The 15,958-nt window shown below is 37.1% G+C and overlaps 1 pseudogene; it reads right to left on the bottom strand.

Moving 5' to 3' along the window:
- Positions 1–9,859: 9,859 nt before the first annotated feature.
- Positions 9,860–15,660, bottom strand: LOC131795603 (uncharacterized; annotated as a pseudogene).
- Positions 15,661–15,958: the final 298 nt, after the last annotated feature.

Below are 15,958 nucleotides of genomic sequence, written 5' to 3'. Positions count from 1 at the left end.
TGCAGCGGAAGGCTGGGAAGAAAAAGAAAGTTGTACCAAGGGGGGGGGGGGGAAGTCGATAGTCAATAGTAAGGAGAGTGGTAGGGGTAGGGGAGTGAATATTACGCCCACGAACGGAGTTCTTGATTAGTGCGGTTAAGCTCCAGCTGTCAATCAAAATCCAAACGCGTCATTTGAACATTTCGCTCTTGGGGAAAAAGAGAAAAACGGTTAAGTTGTTAGTTTCAATATTGTTTTCGAGGAAGTACTTCAGTGTCTTTCAGACTTAAATGTCTCGCTAATTTCCGCAATGCAGTGACGCGCAGCTAATCAGGGGGTGTTTGCTTTTCAAAAGCAACAACAGACATTCAGAATTCAAGATTGCCGGAAGTAAATTTTTAACTCGGTGTTGTAGCTTTTACAGTCAAGCTTTAAATTCAAATTTTTTAGTTCGAACTTTGAATTTTAGAATATATTAGCGCTGAACGCCTCTCACACAGCCAGCCCTTGAACTTTATCTCATTCTAAATGAACTACTTCTGCTTTTTATTCGTTCTTTCTTTCTTTTTTTAATCTGTTTGACGGGGACTGGGTTTGGCTGAATACCTTTCACATCTCCGTTTTTTTATTTTTTAGTGAGAATCAGTAGCTTGAAACACAAGCTTGTTTTGTTTGCGCTCAATAAGCAACTCTCTAAGCAATCATATGCGGCTCTGTGGGTGTAAGTTGATCCGTTGCCATGGAGGTTGATATCTAACAACTTTTCTTTTATTTGGAGAAAATCACAGTAAGTTATTGAGTCTCTCATCTCCAACTTGTATCGATTGTATTTTAAGTATGTGTTTACAGAATTTGATGGTTTTGTATAAATGTTCGCCTTTTTTTATCTTGATTTCTAGTGATCTCAGTATTGTTATAGTATCTTTCCATGTGTTCTGCTTTCTTTAGTTATGATTTTTGACGGGAAGTGGGTTTGGCTGAATAAATTTTCATCTCCGCTTCGTTTGTTCGCGATCAGTGAGCGACTCTCCAAGCAATCAGACGTGGCTTTGAAGGTGTAAACTTGATCCGTTGCCATAGAGGTTGAGATCCAACCCCTTTTTATTTCATTTTTGGTCTTCGAAACAGATAAGTTCTATGCTTTTGAAATCACATTTAATGAAAGTAATTCACTATCCCTGTGACATTTGAAGTGGTATGCTGTCGTTCATTAGTCGTTGATTAGTCGTGGAGGAATTCACAAATCAACACCTCGGTGACTACTTCTCCTTTTTTGAATTTTGGAGATTTATTTTGAAATAATCTGCGCTAGGATGAATTTGAAAATGACAGATGGAGAAAATGAACAGTATACAGAACCTTAGTTTCCTCTTTTGGTCAATACGTTTAAGAATAAGCCGGAGGGATAAATGTACTTATTCCTTACAAGCAACATTTTCATTGAAAAATTTACCCACGTGTGGGCGATTTTTTTCATGGAAATGAGTCGCTGTAAGAGAGGAAACCTTTTGTGCGACGTATTTGTTTACAGAATTTGACGGTTTTGTATTAGTTTTTACCTTTTTTTCTGATTTCTTTTGATTTCAGTGTTGTGTTCTTCCAAATGGATAAATTTAATGCTTTCGGAAATTACATTTTTTATGAATTCAACGTAATTCACTATTCTTGAAACATTTGAAGTGGTCTGCTGTCGTTCAAATTGTAAGCTGCCGACAGAATTGTTTGTTACTTGAATGTTTTCGGATGATTAGTCTCGGAGGAATTTACAGATCAACGCCTGTGACTACTTCTTCTTTTCTGAATTTTGGAGATTTGCTTCAAAAAAAATATGCGCTAAGAAAGGTTTGAGGATGACCGAAATATTTCCGTAAAAATCAGGTGGAGACAATGAATAGTACAAAGAACGTTATTTTCTCTCTTTTCCTTACAAGCAACATTTTCATTGAAGAATTTACCCACGCGTGAGTGATTTTTGTCATGATAATAAGTCGCCTTAAGAGAGGAAACCCTTTGCGCGATCGATTGCAAACAGCCATCGATCGTTTACGAAACGGTTATAATTATATGGCCCTAAGCCTTTCGTGCTCATCAAAATGAATCTGAGTTACCCTAAAGAGCCGCGTGGTAATTCCTCCACACTAGAGATCTTTTGCTCCAGCTCACCCCAGTTCAAGTTCATTTGGGACTCGACGCAAAAAACTTCCCTTCAGCTCGCAATCGTCGTTGCAACTGTCGCTTGTCCATTCACTGTTCTTTTAAACATCGTAGTGATTGCAACAATAATAAAAGTTAGACAGTTACAAACAAACTCCAACATTTTGATCGCAAGTTTGGCCGTGGCTGATCTTTTGGTTGGCGCAGTTTGTATGCCACTGACGATCAGTTTAGATACGCTGATTCTTCGAGGTAATGCATCAGAAAACAGCATATGCACAAGAGTTCTCGTTGCTACGCTGGTGCTGTACACTGCTTGGAGTGCTTCATTTTATCATCTAGTAATAATCTCTTGGGAGAGGTATTTGGCGATAGTAAAGAGGGTGGAATATAAACTTATAATAACAAAATCGCGCGTTAAAAAATATGCAAGAATTGCTTGGGTGACTGCGTTCATAACGACTGCCTTATTTTTTGCATCGGCCGTTGCTAGTATCCGTTATGAGGTCCTCCTTTTCCTAGATAGCATCTTTGGCCTTGGTTGGCTAACTGGAATATCAATAATGGTGAACTTTTATCGCAAATTATATTTAGAACTGCGAAAACTAAAGCGATGTCAAACCAGCCAGGTGAGTGTCCTTGTCAAAGCCAGAATAGAAAGGAAAATTACCCACACTGTGTGCTTGCTGACAGTTACTGTTTTTATCGCTACCGTGCCTTTACTGGTTGTCTTCACCGCGGCCCCGTTTTTACCATTTTTTCGTAGTTTTACGGTTTTTCGGTGGGCAGAGGTCGTCCTTCAGATAAACTCTCTCGTTAATCCTGTGCTTTATTTTCATAAAAACAAACGTTATAGAAAATTTGCTCTTCAGCTTTTTGTGTTCTCAACAACCAAGAAAATCGATTCAGAAGTTGACATGGGACGTCTTGCCACGCGGCACCGGCGTCCCTTTTCGTCCTTTGATGTTGAAAAGCCTGCAGAGAAAAAAAATGCCCCACCCTCTAGACGCTCACTTTCTTGTCTGGAAGTGATATATAGATGCGAAAACACAAGGCTGAGAGTGTCACAAGTCACACCGATGGAAAGAAAAATGTCATTGCCATCTTTTCAAGAAGATGCACAGCTACACAATGCCTTGCAACTCATCCCTTTGACTGTCACAGTGCAAATTGAACATACACCCAGAAAAAAGCTAGTGAAGAGGAATAGCGAGTTATTGGACGATAACGGCAGTAGAAAAAGGTTACTTCGCAATAAGAATATAAGGTCAACATCACTAAATCTGAAAATCGTTTCTAATATGGAGATACGAGCTGGTGGAAAAAGAGCGAAAGCTTATTCTCAAAGACGTAATTCAGCGCCATAGGTTCTTTTGATATGGCGAGTTTTCACAGAACACTTGTGAAAATATTAGAGTTGATGGAGAGGTCAGATTTTTTTAGTTTTTATCTTTCGGAAACTTTCTATCTTGAAAAATCGCCTGGATACATCATAACTGTTCAGAAACGGTGATAAGCAAAATGAGTAGATCTAAGAATATTCAAAAGAAAAGAAAATTTGGTTGAAAAATTAGAATTCAGCATAGGCTGGATAAACAACATTCTTAGAAAAAGGAATGTGTACTAATGAAAAAGCTATGCAAACGTTTTTAAAACACCTGCCTGTACCTTTATGGCATGTGGTAAAGTCATCCGAAGTAGTCATGGATCATAATCCCTGGTTTATGTGTTGAAAACAGATGCAGATTCCAGTCCCTCTAAACCTGTAGTTCAAGCCTGTGATGACTTTGAAATTTTGATGTGCACCTCAAAAGGAGAACAAATAAATATCAAGTTTTTAGTTATTCTGTTTACATGCTGGTTAGTGAGGTAAAATTGAGTCAAACATTCATACTACAACAGGTTCAAGAAATTTTCACAACCAATTTTTAAAGTAAGCCTACCTGCAACAATTACCTTTATATACAAATTAACCCAGGTTTGCACTGATGATGCCCAAAAGAACTATCTGTGGTAAGAGGGTAGGCTTTCCTTTCTTCATTTAAAGAAATACTGAGGTTATCGTCTTTTCACAAGCTCAGTGGAAATTGAGAGTGAATGAGACTGATAGTGACTATGTTATTTGGATAAATATCTAAAAGAGGATAAAAAGTAAGATATGGTCTGCACAACTCTCTTATTTTAAATTTTTACTTATTAAGCTAAGGCATTTATATTCTTGCCTTGTGTATTATGTGGATGCCAATTGATTTAACTTTCATGCATTAAAATACAAAAAATGTTCTCTTCATCTATGTGCCTAAACATTACAGGTGAGGAGGGAGGTCAAAGTAAAAACATGAATTAAAACAGGAGGGCCCCCATTGATTTCAGTCCTAATTAATTGCTTTTCCAGATTCCCACCCTTTAAAACTCACATATCTTCTGACCATTGAAGAAATGTAAAATGGTTTCCGTGTTTACATAGCCTGATGTAAACACTTGGGAGGTTGGGAGAACACGAGATAAGCGTAGGAAACCACTCCGCTTCGCGTCGTGGTTTCCAGCTTATCGAGTGTTCTCCCAACCTCCCAAGTGTTTACATCAGGCTATGTAAACACGGAAACCATTTTATATTTCTTTTATAAAATAACTAATGAAAGAGGAACGAAAACCGTGTTTACATATGCTCATGTAAAATGGTTTCATGGCCAATCAGAGCGCGCGCACTATTTGAATTATTTTATAATTCTAGATATCAGTGTTTAGTTTTGGTATGAACATTGGTAAGAAACACCATGCATTAATGAAAGCTTGAGCATGAGTATTAAATGCAGTCTGAATAATAATATTACAATGTGGTAACTTGGACAGCAAAATCATATAATCACACAATTCCAAACAAATAAAGGAAGTGAGGTTATTGACCCACTTGCTTCAACTTTTGAGAAATAGATATGGTAAACAGTTACAATTAATGCAAAGTTGAAAGTTTGAAAGGTAAAAGATATACATTACAATCATCAGATCCTATGCATCCTGGTAAAAAAGGGTCAATTACCACAATAACTTCTCCCAAACGCTCATCAGGGTCGGCCAGGGTTTTTGTGTATTCGGTATTCGGGGGCGTTTTAAATCGGGTATACGGTATATTGCAGCTTAAATATGGGTATTCAGTATATCACTTTCTTTGAATTTCAGGTATAAAGTATTCAAAGCTTCGATTATTTTTGGGTATATTTGGAGGAATTTGGGGTATTTTGGAGTATTTTGTCGATTTTTTTTCGGGTATATTGGTATTCCACTACCCCCCCTGGCCGACCCTGGCTCATGCTTACATGAAATTGTTCATTTTTGTTACTAGGGGGCACTGTACTTAAAATACTTCTACTGACACAAATGCATTTTTCTGAAGTTATCTCATAGCATATGACTGTACAGGTCATGTGGATGGTTCCTGCATGGGGACTGACATTTCAATTACCCCAGGTGTACTAACCAAGTGCTCAAGTTTCCAAATCAGTCACCTAACTCAGTTACAGTGGAGTTTACCCTTTTTTGAGGCTATCTTCAGCTTGATCATCCTGTTACATGTGAAAACATCAAATGTTACTCACATATTCAAATAATTACCTAAATGAAAAGTTATAATTTTTTTAATAACCTGCTTCCTTTAACCCTTTAACTCCTATGTATGACCAAGACAGAATTTCTCCTAACAATAGCAATACAATATCAAGCAGACAAGTGATGAGAGTAAATAAAAATAGTAATTAGGGGATTATTGGTTGAACTAACATTGTAAGAATTGTAGGGTTGATAGTAAGGAGAACGGAGTTAAGAGCAAGTCTCTGTAAGAATCAAACATCTTGGGAAATGAAAATTTCAACCCCCCCTTCAAATTTTGCATGCAGTTAGGCACTCAGCAGAGATGCACATAAATGCCCCTTTTAAAGGTCGCAGCACTCTTGTTGCCATGGTAACAACGGCTGCTTGTTCAAGGCCTGGGGCCTCATTTTCATACAAAAACGTCTCAAGCTGAATATAACATTACAAATTGGCACTTCTACCATACATAGTGACACCATTCGTCTTCACTTTGATTCATTCAATTTTCCCTGAGAATCAATGTGAACACACCAATAGATTATTCATTTCGGTACAGTTTCGGTCATTTCTGTTGTCGGGTAAAACAGGGAAAATATTTATCTGAATTTCTCAAAAAGTACACCGATTCTGGAACTGAAACTACCCACCTAGCTGGTTATAATATTCTAGTTTTTAAATATGTAAAAATCTCTGCGGGCCTGCCTCTACTTTTTATAAGGGCAATTCGCGAAAAAAGCTCAAAATCAGATGTTGCATAATTTGGCGATGTTTACATCTAATGTTCCCAACAAAAAATGTTTCAGAAAAATGAAACATGCACGGCTTTGGAAGAATGTTATCTTATGAGCAATATCCCGAAGAGAAATCTCGCCTCTGGTTGTCATCTTTTAAAAAAATTGATCAAACTTCATGGAGGACTACTCGACGTAACTACAAACATATACCTCAAATCGTGTGCATATCATCCAGATTCCGAGTGCTGCACCTTCCTTCATGGGAGTTTGAATGATCCGAAGTCCTCTGAAGATACACTGTTATACTTGTATGTCATTTGAAACATGTTGAAGTCGGCTGATCTACACGAAAGTATCCTTACACCGGTCATTTGTCATAAACATGTACGTTGTGACGATGGCGTGACGCTGTTTAATTCTCCATGAAGTTTCCATCGATCGCCCCAAAGAAGACGAGAAATGGACATTTTTGGATATATCAGCAGATTTCCGCGCAATCTAAGTAAAAACACCCCCCCCGCCAAAAAAAAACTAGACCCTGTGAGCAGGGTAACTGGGATACCTGGATGGTACTGGATCCTTGGAATCAAGTGTAGTCATACTACGGGTGTCGGACTAGTATACTGAAATAGTGAGCTCAAATCTGGCTAAGGGCATACACCTATTTCAAAACATAGGCATGCTATGCATGCAAGAGTTATTTTTTGTAGGGTGGGTGGATTACTTTAACATTGTAAGTGGTCTACATTCTTACATAAAGAAAGAAGAGTATTAACGCGGAAAAGAAAGAAAATGTCGAATTACCTCACAGACAGGTATTTTGTGGTAGATTATGTGTGTTGTGCGAATAAATGTAACACAAAATTAACTGGTGCCACGGATACCAGTTAGTACAAAATGCAGACTGCAGACCAGATACAAAGTTTAGTTTTATTTCGAACTTTGTTATGATTTTTTCTTTATCAAGACATGGAAGGAAACATTGATTGACTCGATAACACTGCGGCAGTGATAAGTCTCTCCTCGTCATATCTCATGCAAATATTCTAACAGTTTTCTGACAGTTTTCAGATGATTTGAAATATCTTAGTTCCTGTCACAAGGAAATGATAACTGCCCGAATCTGCTGTTTGTAAGGAGATGCCTATGCTGTTCAAATTGCTATTGTTGCAACTGGGTTTTACATGTAGTACTGCCGCTGACAAGTTACGATTTATACCCTTAGATTCTCAGTGTTTACGAGCGTTCAATCAAGGTTTTTTTCTTTTTTGTTGTTTTTACTTCAGATTTAGCGGAAATCTTCTGACATATATGAAAAATATCCATTTCCTGTCTTCTTTGTAGCGACCGATGGAAACTTCATGGAGAAATACAGCGTTATTAAAATTAAAATTCCGAGAGTGTGAAACATTTAATTTAAAAGAAAATATCAAAGCAGATTACAGAAATGGTTCACGAATTGTAAACTGATAATGTGTTAACAAAACTCCCAAAAATTATGGTGCCGATAAGAATTTATCGTTCATAATCACTTATGAAATTCCGAGATTGTACCTCAATGAATTCAACAGAAAACATCCAAGGTTACAGAAACGGACTCTCAAAAACTCGAATTCGACAAGTGCGAACAACAATTATTTACGCTAACCATGTGCTTACCAGTGTGCTTGTGAGCTCGTATTGCCCGTTTAATTACACGATCACAGCTCGGACGCCGCTTGTAAAATGTGATGACTATCAGTTTCAGAGATTGATTCTTCAGATTCCAGCACAAGGAAAAATTTATCGTGTCGCAAGCATGTTTATCATAACCCGAGCATTAGGTACGCCTTGAGATGTCGAGCGAAGAGAAAGTGGCTCCATTTTTTGTGAGACAAACCATTTCTAGAAGTTCGAACGAATCGACAGCATGATAACACAGCGCTAAAAAGTACCATGACCAAACAATGAAATTCACTCCTTCAGTGGTAGGATTAATACCATGTTAACCGTGAGTTTGTTTGCACCTCACATTTCGCGCTCGGTAATTTAATTCTTAGATGTTTGACGGGTTCTCACATGACAATATTTTCAAAATCAAATTACCGCGTCAGACTTAATGTAAACATGAACATCGCTAACTCAATCTCATTATATTTCAATTTTGGGAAATCCTTCACACCGGCATGTATATGAGTAACATTCTCTCTCCATATGGAAGCAAACTTGGTAAAATTTCCGCATAGCCTCATACTATTGTAAAATAAATCTGTTTTCCTAATGGCAATGTATTTTTTTGTCATTGTTTTCTCTATCCAAGAACTGAATGCATAATGTAGTATGTGGCTGTGCGGAAATTTTACCGCAAACTTATTTAAATAGGGAAGGCAGCGGAATTGGTATGTCGAAGTTGCAGGGGACATTTTCTTTGATGAGAATATCAGACCCAGTTGCTTAAAAACTTTTATCATTCAGCGTTTAATCCGTAATTTCCATACATTTCTCCGTATTTCTTGGGTATATTTAAATATGTCAACACACTCGAAAGGTGATCCGCCCGTGGCCCACCACGGTATTCCTTTGAAGCGACATCTGATATGAAACCCAGATGTTTTTCAGGCCAACGCTTGCAAAAAAAAATAGGTCCGCAATGCGTTCATGTGTGGCTTACGAAATTGAGCTGCTTTTTAGTTTCTGGTGTCTCATTGGGTTTCTATTAGAAGAGCTAATATCTGATTACCATTAGATAGTTTTCAATATTGATCCTGTTCATCAATAACACAAGACAACTAGCATACAAAAATCCTGAAATGTTCATTCTGAAGAGTTATTGGCCAAACTTTGTTATGGAGGTCTCATTTTGACAATAAAAGTTTCACATGTAACCTGAGGATTTAAGGAACTGAAAGAACATCAGCATAATTTCCCATAGTGGTCTGATAGATTCAGTCATGATTATGTTTACGTAACAAAGTGGAATTGACTTCTGAAGTTTGTAGGTTGATTGTCTTTTCCAAAGCAAATGATGTGAAATGAACTCTAGGGAAGAATTTCATATGAATATTTTTGACATTTTATGTACCAGTACACAAGGACAAAACTTTGGGCAGGGCAGGAACATTCGGGAAATGATGTAATCTACACTATAAGCCATTGGGAGCTTGATTTGGTTTGAATGTATGACTAATTTTGGACAATACATACATGTAAGGTAACACAACACTGGGTGTAGGTTTCTTTTGTCCATTAGGGCATAAAGTTCAACTTTCAGTTGGTTGAGAGCAAAGTGTTTACTATAATTATTGTATTTAGGTTTTGTAGGACTGTATTTTCAATAAAGAACACAGAAAAATTTAGTTCAGTTAGGTAGATATGAGGTTGCAAATGGAAAAGTCTAGGGGAAAAAAGATAGGTGCATTACAAGATCAGAACACAAACAATATTTTAATGAATCATACATGTATGTTGAGTTAAGTACTCTGAAGTAACATTACATTAACGTTGCTAATAATTTTTAACTCAATAAGATTTACAATTTGACCTGGAGGTTTCATTTAACAGAAAGTTCAATAGAGATAGAGTGTCGCCATAATAGATTCCAGGAACAGTACTCAGAGGCATAACTTAAACACAGCAGGTTCAATGTACAGGCAAGTGCATGATGGTATCATATGATTTACACTACCAGAAGCTTTCAAGTTTTCTTATTATTGAAATTGTAATTTCATGCCAGTGAATCTACCAAATTCAAGTTATGTGGAGAAATGAATGGGTGAACTTGACATCATCATGCAAATGGTCGACTTAATATCATCATGCAAAGTGCTAATCTACCGTACAAAAAGGTCCAAAATAAACATGGTAAGCAACTGAACTTCATGTATCATTTTGTGTTAGAGCACACAAGAGGACTTGTGAGACCTGCTTCACTCTCATTTGCCAGAACAAGATTGAACGTCTGGTACCAATCAAAATTCAGAATGACTGTGACAGTTTGGAACTGATCTGTTAAGACTGTGCTTTTAAGGGGTCTACAGATGTGATCAGAACCCTGGGTCTCCAAGGATACCTGATGGTTATCTAATCCACATCAAGTAGCTCTAACTTTTAACTATAAATGTAACAAATGTCAGTTCCATTGAACTGTCCTCATAAAAACTCAACAAAGTCTAAGCTAAGTTAATTAAAGTGTACTTAGGTATTCTAAATAAGCAGAAATTTTTCACAAATAACAAATGTTGAGCGCATAGTGCGTGTGTAGTTTAAAGTATTTGAAAAATTTACAGGTGCTTATCATGTGAGAAATCATGTTATTAATATTTCATAACGTATACATGAAAGATGCACATTCACAGGAAATCAACAAACTGATGGCAGATAAATTTGACAGTATTGACTAAATGAAGTATGTGCCATCAAAATTTGTCCTTCAGCTGAATTCTTACTCAGGAATGCAATTTGTTAGTGTTTATCAATATACATAAAAGTATCCAAGCTCTTTTTTATTTTTGTCAGCTACTGCATGTATCAATCAGAACAACCTACTTTGAGTAAATCTGATTGGTTTCTAATGTGATCTATTGTTGCTGAGCCTAGTTTATATTATTTTGTACATGAGTTATTACTTTTTCACTAATGATAAATGAAAAAGGTACCTAGCTATTTTCAGCCAACCAAAAAAGTGTAATTTTTCATGTATATCAGTATTGTGATGAATTCACCAAACCAAACAAGTAACTGACAAGGAGTTGTAGTCTACCAAATAAAGGCCTAATACACATGTATTGCCACCAAGTATAGATACCAATGCTTATCTGAACCATTATGAAGAGAATCTAGAAGACTGCCAGGCTTGAAAGAAGTCATGAAATGTTAAGGTCTGAATAATTCTGGCCATAACTTGGAAAACATAACACTAATCACATTTTAGTTAACATTAAAGCACTAGGCTCCTGTTCATATTTTAATAAAAGCAAAACCACTTTGTTACTGAGTTTCAATGGATTACTCCCCAAAGTTTGGAAACAATCACAATAGACATTTAGCACCATGTTAACAACAAACCACAGTTTCAGTTTAGGCGTTAGATGTTTGTGACTTTTATTGGTTTAGCTTTGTAAACATGAAAGTATAATTTCATTTAAAGAGGCTGTCAAATTGAATTTCCAGACAACAGCAGTGTTTGATTTTCTAATGGCAACAAAAAAGTCCTACTTTCACTACTGGCTAAAAATGGTTTATTCTATTTGTATTCAATGACATGTAATGCCATGGGTGGCAGGGTATTCTGCAATTTGACCAAAATTCTATCTTTGCATGTACTAAAAAGACTGGTTAAGTAATTTTCTTACTGAGCATATGGTATAGACAGAAATTCAGGATAAAAAATGTTCCGGTAAATGACTTCCGTGAAATGTGACCACACAGAGAGTCAATAATGACTCTTAAGTTTCAAGGTGGCGTGACCTGCACTAAAGGTCCAGACCATGAAATGTTGGCCAGCGAGAGCAAAACTCCATGCTGTAATCCAAACTTAGAAAACAAGCCGACTGTAGGAAAGCTGGCATGTGAAATCTAAGCAACAAAGATGAATGAAAAACTAGATAAAAAAACGATCTTCAACAGCATGTTACAGCCACCATTGCAAAATGGTCACTTTCTGAAGCTTTGAAGCTTAGGTAACTTAGCCAAGCATAGACTGGAACCTATCTTCGACAATAGTAAACCACGTGACAAGCATTCTGTTCACTGTGACAAATCCAGCCAGGAATAAGTATCTTGGACCATGACATAGTGTGGTTTACATGAAGTGTAAACCACACAAAAACAGTTACAGGATAAACCAATAATTGCATAAAAACTTAGGCAAATGCAAGCACAAAAACAAAGTTTATTCCAAGAGAAAGCATAGGTGAACACAATTATGCATCTAGTTTCATTCTGATATTGACGTTGGTTTAACAGTCTCTTCTCTCTACATTCTGCTGATTCATTTGCAATTTTTTGTCTTTGATACTGAGATTGGGTTACCAGCCTCTTTTTTCTTGATTCAGAAGATTCATTTGCACGTTTCTTTTTGCTGTTCAGAAGCTGTTGGGCCAGCCTCTTTTCCCTAGATTCCTCACTTCCATTTACCCTTCTTCATTTCTCATATTCATGTCTTGCAATCAATTGTTTTTCTTTTTCTTCTGGCGTTTCAGTTAAAGACTTTTGCTTCCTTTTCATATGTTGTGTTTGGTTTCTTTTATTTCTGAAAGGCAAATGTTCAATTTTTGGACTCTCGTGAACATTTTGCAAATCAAGTTCATTATCTCTGACAAAGACACCTTTAATTTCAAAAGGAACAAACCCTATTTGTAAGCAGGAAATGTTCAAATATGATACAAGGTTTTCGATTCCTTCAATGGTAAGCAAAGTACATTCCTTAAGTGAGTGGGGCATCCCATGCAAATCCCTGCAATGAGCATCAAAAATTTTAAAGCTTTGTTCTGAATTCTTAATCACTGCAACAGTATTTATTCCAATCGTTAACAAACAACAATTGTAGTTAAGTTGACCATTTGAAAACACTTCTGGCAGAGAATTTTGAAGAGACATGTATGGCCCATTATTTAATGTCATGAACAAACTTCCTGTTAATGACTCACTATATTCTAATGTATATACATTATTGTAAATTGAAACAATGCATGAAACATCAGTTAAAAGCAAGTAATCATTTGTCTGGACAGAACATCTAATAGAAGTATACACATTATTTCCAATGGTAAGAATATTATTCAAAATGGAAGAAGTCCACAAATTGATATCTTCTATGTGATGATAAATAATAGCAGTAAGTGACATTGCTACACATTGCTTACCAACATTTTCACCAAAGAGAGCTTCATTTCCTTGACTGTGGTCAGCACATATTGTTCTTGTTGGATCGATGACATCAAATATTGTAGGGCCTGGATTTTCCTCTACATCATTTGCCTGCCTTATAAGTAATGGAATATAGGCATTGTAGGAAATCATTTGTGAAAACCAAAACATCACATCATTCCTCATTTTGTGTTGTCCCACAACTTGTTTCAATACTGGCAAGTAAAATAGAACATCACAAACATTAAACTCCAACAATGATCATTAAAACGTGATAAGATATCCTTGGTTTTCACGAAATTGTCATGAGAGCCAATACTTGACCGGTATTGTTCAATCGAGATTCCCATACTTACTTTTTCGTTTTGAGATATGCCTCCATGAATTCTCAACAGTGCAAGGAGAAAGCAACTGCAACTTATTTCACTTCCTGGCACTTTCAGGTGGCTTCAGACACTTTAAAACACTTTCAAACACTTTCAGACACTCAGTGGTGCAACCCGCACCGATAGATCAAGCCGATAGTTGTTGGCTTGTGAGAGTGCAATAACTCCTTTCAGTGTGGTACAACCCGTACCGAAGATTCAAGCAGTTAAATATTGTCTTTTAAGAACGTAGAATATATATAGAATATATAAGCTGCACTTATAACACAAGCTGGGTCTGAATGTGTTGGCTTGTGTGAGGGGAACTAACTCGTGATACGATCACCTGAAAAAAATTACTCGAGACCACACTTACAATCAAGATGGCTGACTCAGATTAGTGCGCCGTACACGATTCTAGATCATGTGACAGGCGCTCGACTCTCGTGTACAAATAAATAAATAAATCCGATCGTGCCATAGTGTGGCTACACAGGTTGTGTAAGCCACACAAAAACCATTCCCTCCGTCTCTTTTATTTCAAAATAATTCTTCACCCTGTCAGCGTCTTTTTACGAAACTATTTTTTCTACCAACAGCCGCCAGAAAAAAGTTATTTCCCAAAAAGACGCTTCAAACAGCCCACGAAGGCTTTAAAATTTCACAGATGCATCGATTAACGTTCCATTTAGCTCAAAGGCCCATTTCCAACCTTGATGCAACGTGGTCGTTTGTTTTTGTTTTGAACCACCGCTTTTGTTTAAATAGCGCCTCTCATTGGTCAGCTATTTTTACCTTGTCACGTTGTCTCAAAATACCTTCTGCGTTTTCTCCGATGTTAATAAAGAGCTTGTCAAAATAATTCTGTTTAAAACAATTCTGTACGTTTTAATCCGGCATTGAATCAGATGAATCCATTTACTTTGTAGATTCTGTGGCAGTTAACGCTTATGGATCGGTTGTTGCTAAAAAGGAACACGAAAATCCTTGCGAGTATTTCGAAGAGGGTGAAAATGTTGATCCACCACGTTTTCATCCATTCATCAAATTTGCCATCCTTGTTAAATAGGACCAAGGGTCAATTGAAGTTTCCTGCCCATGGAGAGGAGCTTGCGCTCGAAAGAGTGGTCGAGGTTGTTGTCAATGCAAAGCAGCAAATAAGAATTGTAACGCAAACTGTCAGTGTCGCTGACGTTCCTGCAGTGAAGTGACTAAACTTAAAATAATTAAACGTCCGGCAGTCCGGTAATTTTCACATTCCTCATCGAAATCCAAAAAATATTTATACGAAATGTTCTACCTTTGTTTACAATCCTCAAGCGCTTCCAGTCAGCCTAAAATTTCGAACTTGATGTTTTTTCGCTAACCTTGTATACAGAGTACGAAGCCATCCAAACGCTTGGCACTTAACTGTTCAATGACACGGCTGGACACGGTCCTCAAAGAACTCCATATTTCTCTCTGAAATATACCAATTTTTCGTTGGAAAATATTCTACCTTCATTTCACCTTCAAGCTCTCCTAGAAAGTGAAAAAATTCCGACGTTGTCCGTTTCGCTGACCTTGTACACAAAGTGCGGAGAGATCCAAGCGCGACACTAAGAAAATTTTCACTGGACACGGTCTTCGAATAACTAAACGTCCAGTAGTCTGATATTTTTCCATATTTCTCTTTGAAAAATATTTTATCCTCATTTAGAATCCTCAAGCGCTTCTAGAAAGTGAAAACATTTGAACGTTGTCCTTTTCGCCGACTCTGTTCACAGAGTACAAAGAGATCCAAGCGTGACACTTAAAAAATTTTTCTTCGGATTCTTTCGGACAAAATTCAAAATACTGTAAGGGAACTGTAAAATGACGAACGGCGAATGTATTTACCGTAAAACAGTTGACTATATGTCCAGGATGGCTCTTGAGAAAGACGATTTTGGAACGTTTTCGGTGATTTGAGAATTTCGTGTTACAGGAAATTGGATCGCGGCGTGCGTTGCATCAAGGTTGGAAATGAGCCCTCAACTGAGATACTCAAACCGAGATTACCCTCATAGATTTTGTTTGTCTCATGTCAATAATCATTAACCTCGTATACATAGTGTGGTATGCCTGTGTTCGGACGCTCTACCAAAGAGCTATGGGAGATTCGTGGCAGGCTATAGTGGACCTCGATGAATGTGCTTTTTGACTTGATTCTCTCTGAAGAGGAGGGAACAAGCAGCAAACACAAGCATACATTCCGAATTAAAAATAGCACAACTTTTTGTATTGCTTGTAAGACCAAAGTTAGTTAAAAAA

This window comes from Pocillopora verrucosa, chromosome 12 (genome assembly GCF_036669915.1).
Source record: "Pocillopora verrucosa isolate sample1 chromosome 12, ASM3666991v2, whole genome shotgun sequence".
NCBI lineage: Eukaryota > Metazoa > Cnidaria > Anthozoa > Scleractinia > Pocilloporidae > Pocillopora > Pocillopora verrucosa.
The sequence above is the reverse complement of the archived record's forward strand: the minus strand, read 5'-3'. Positions and strand labels throughout refer to the sequence as shown.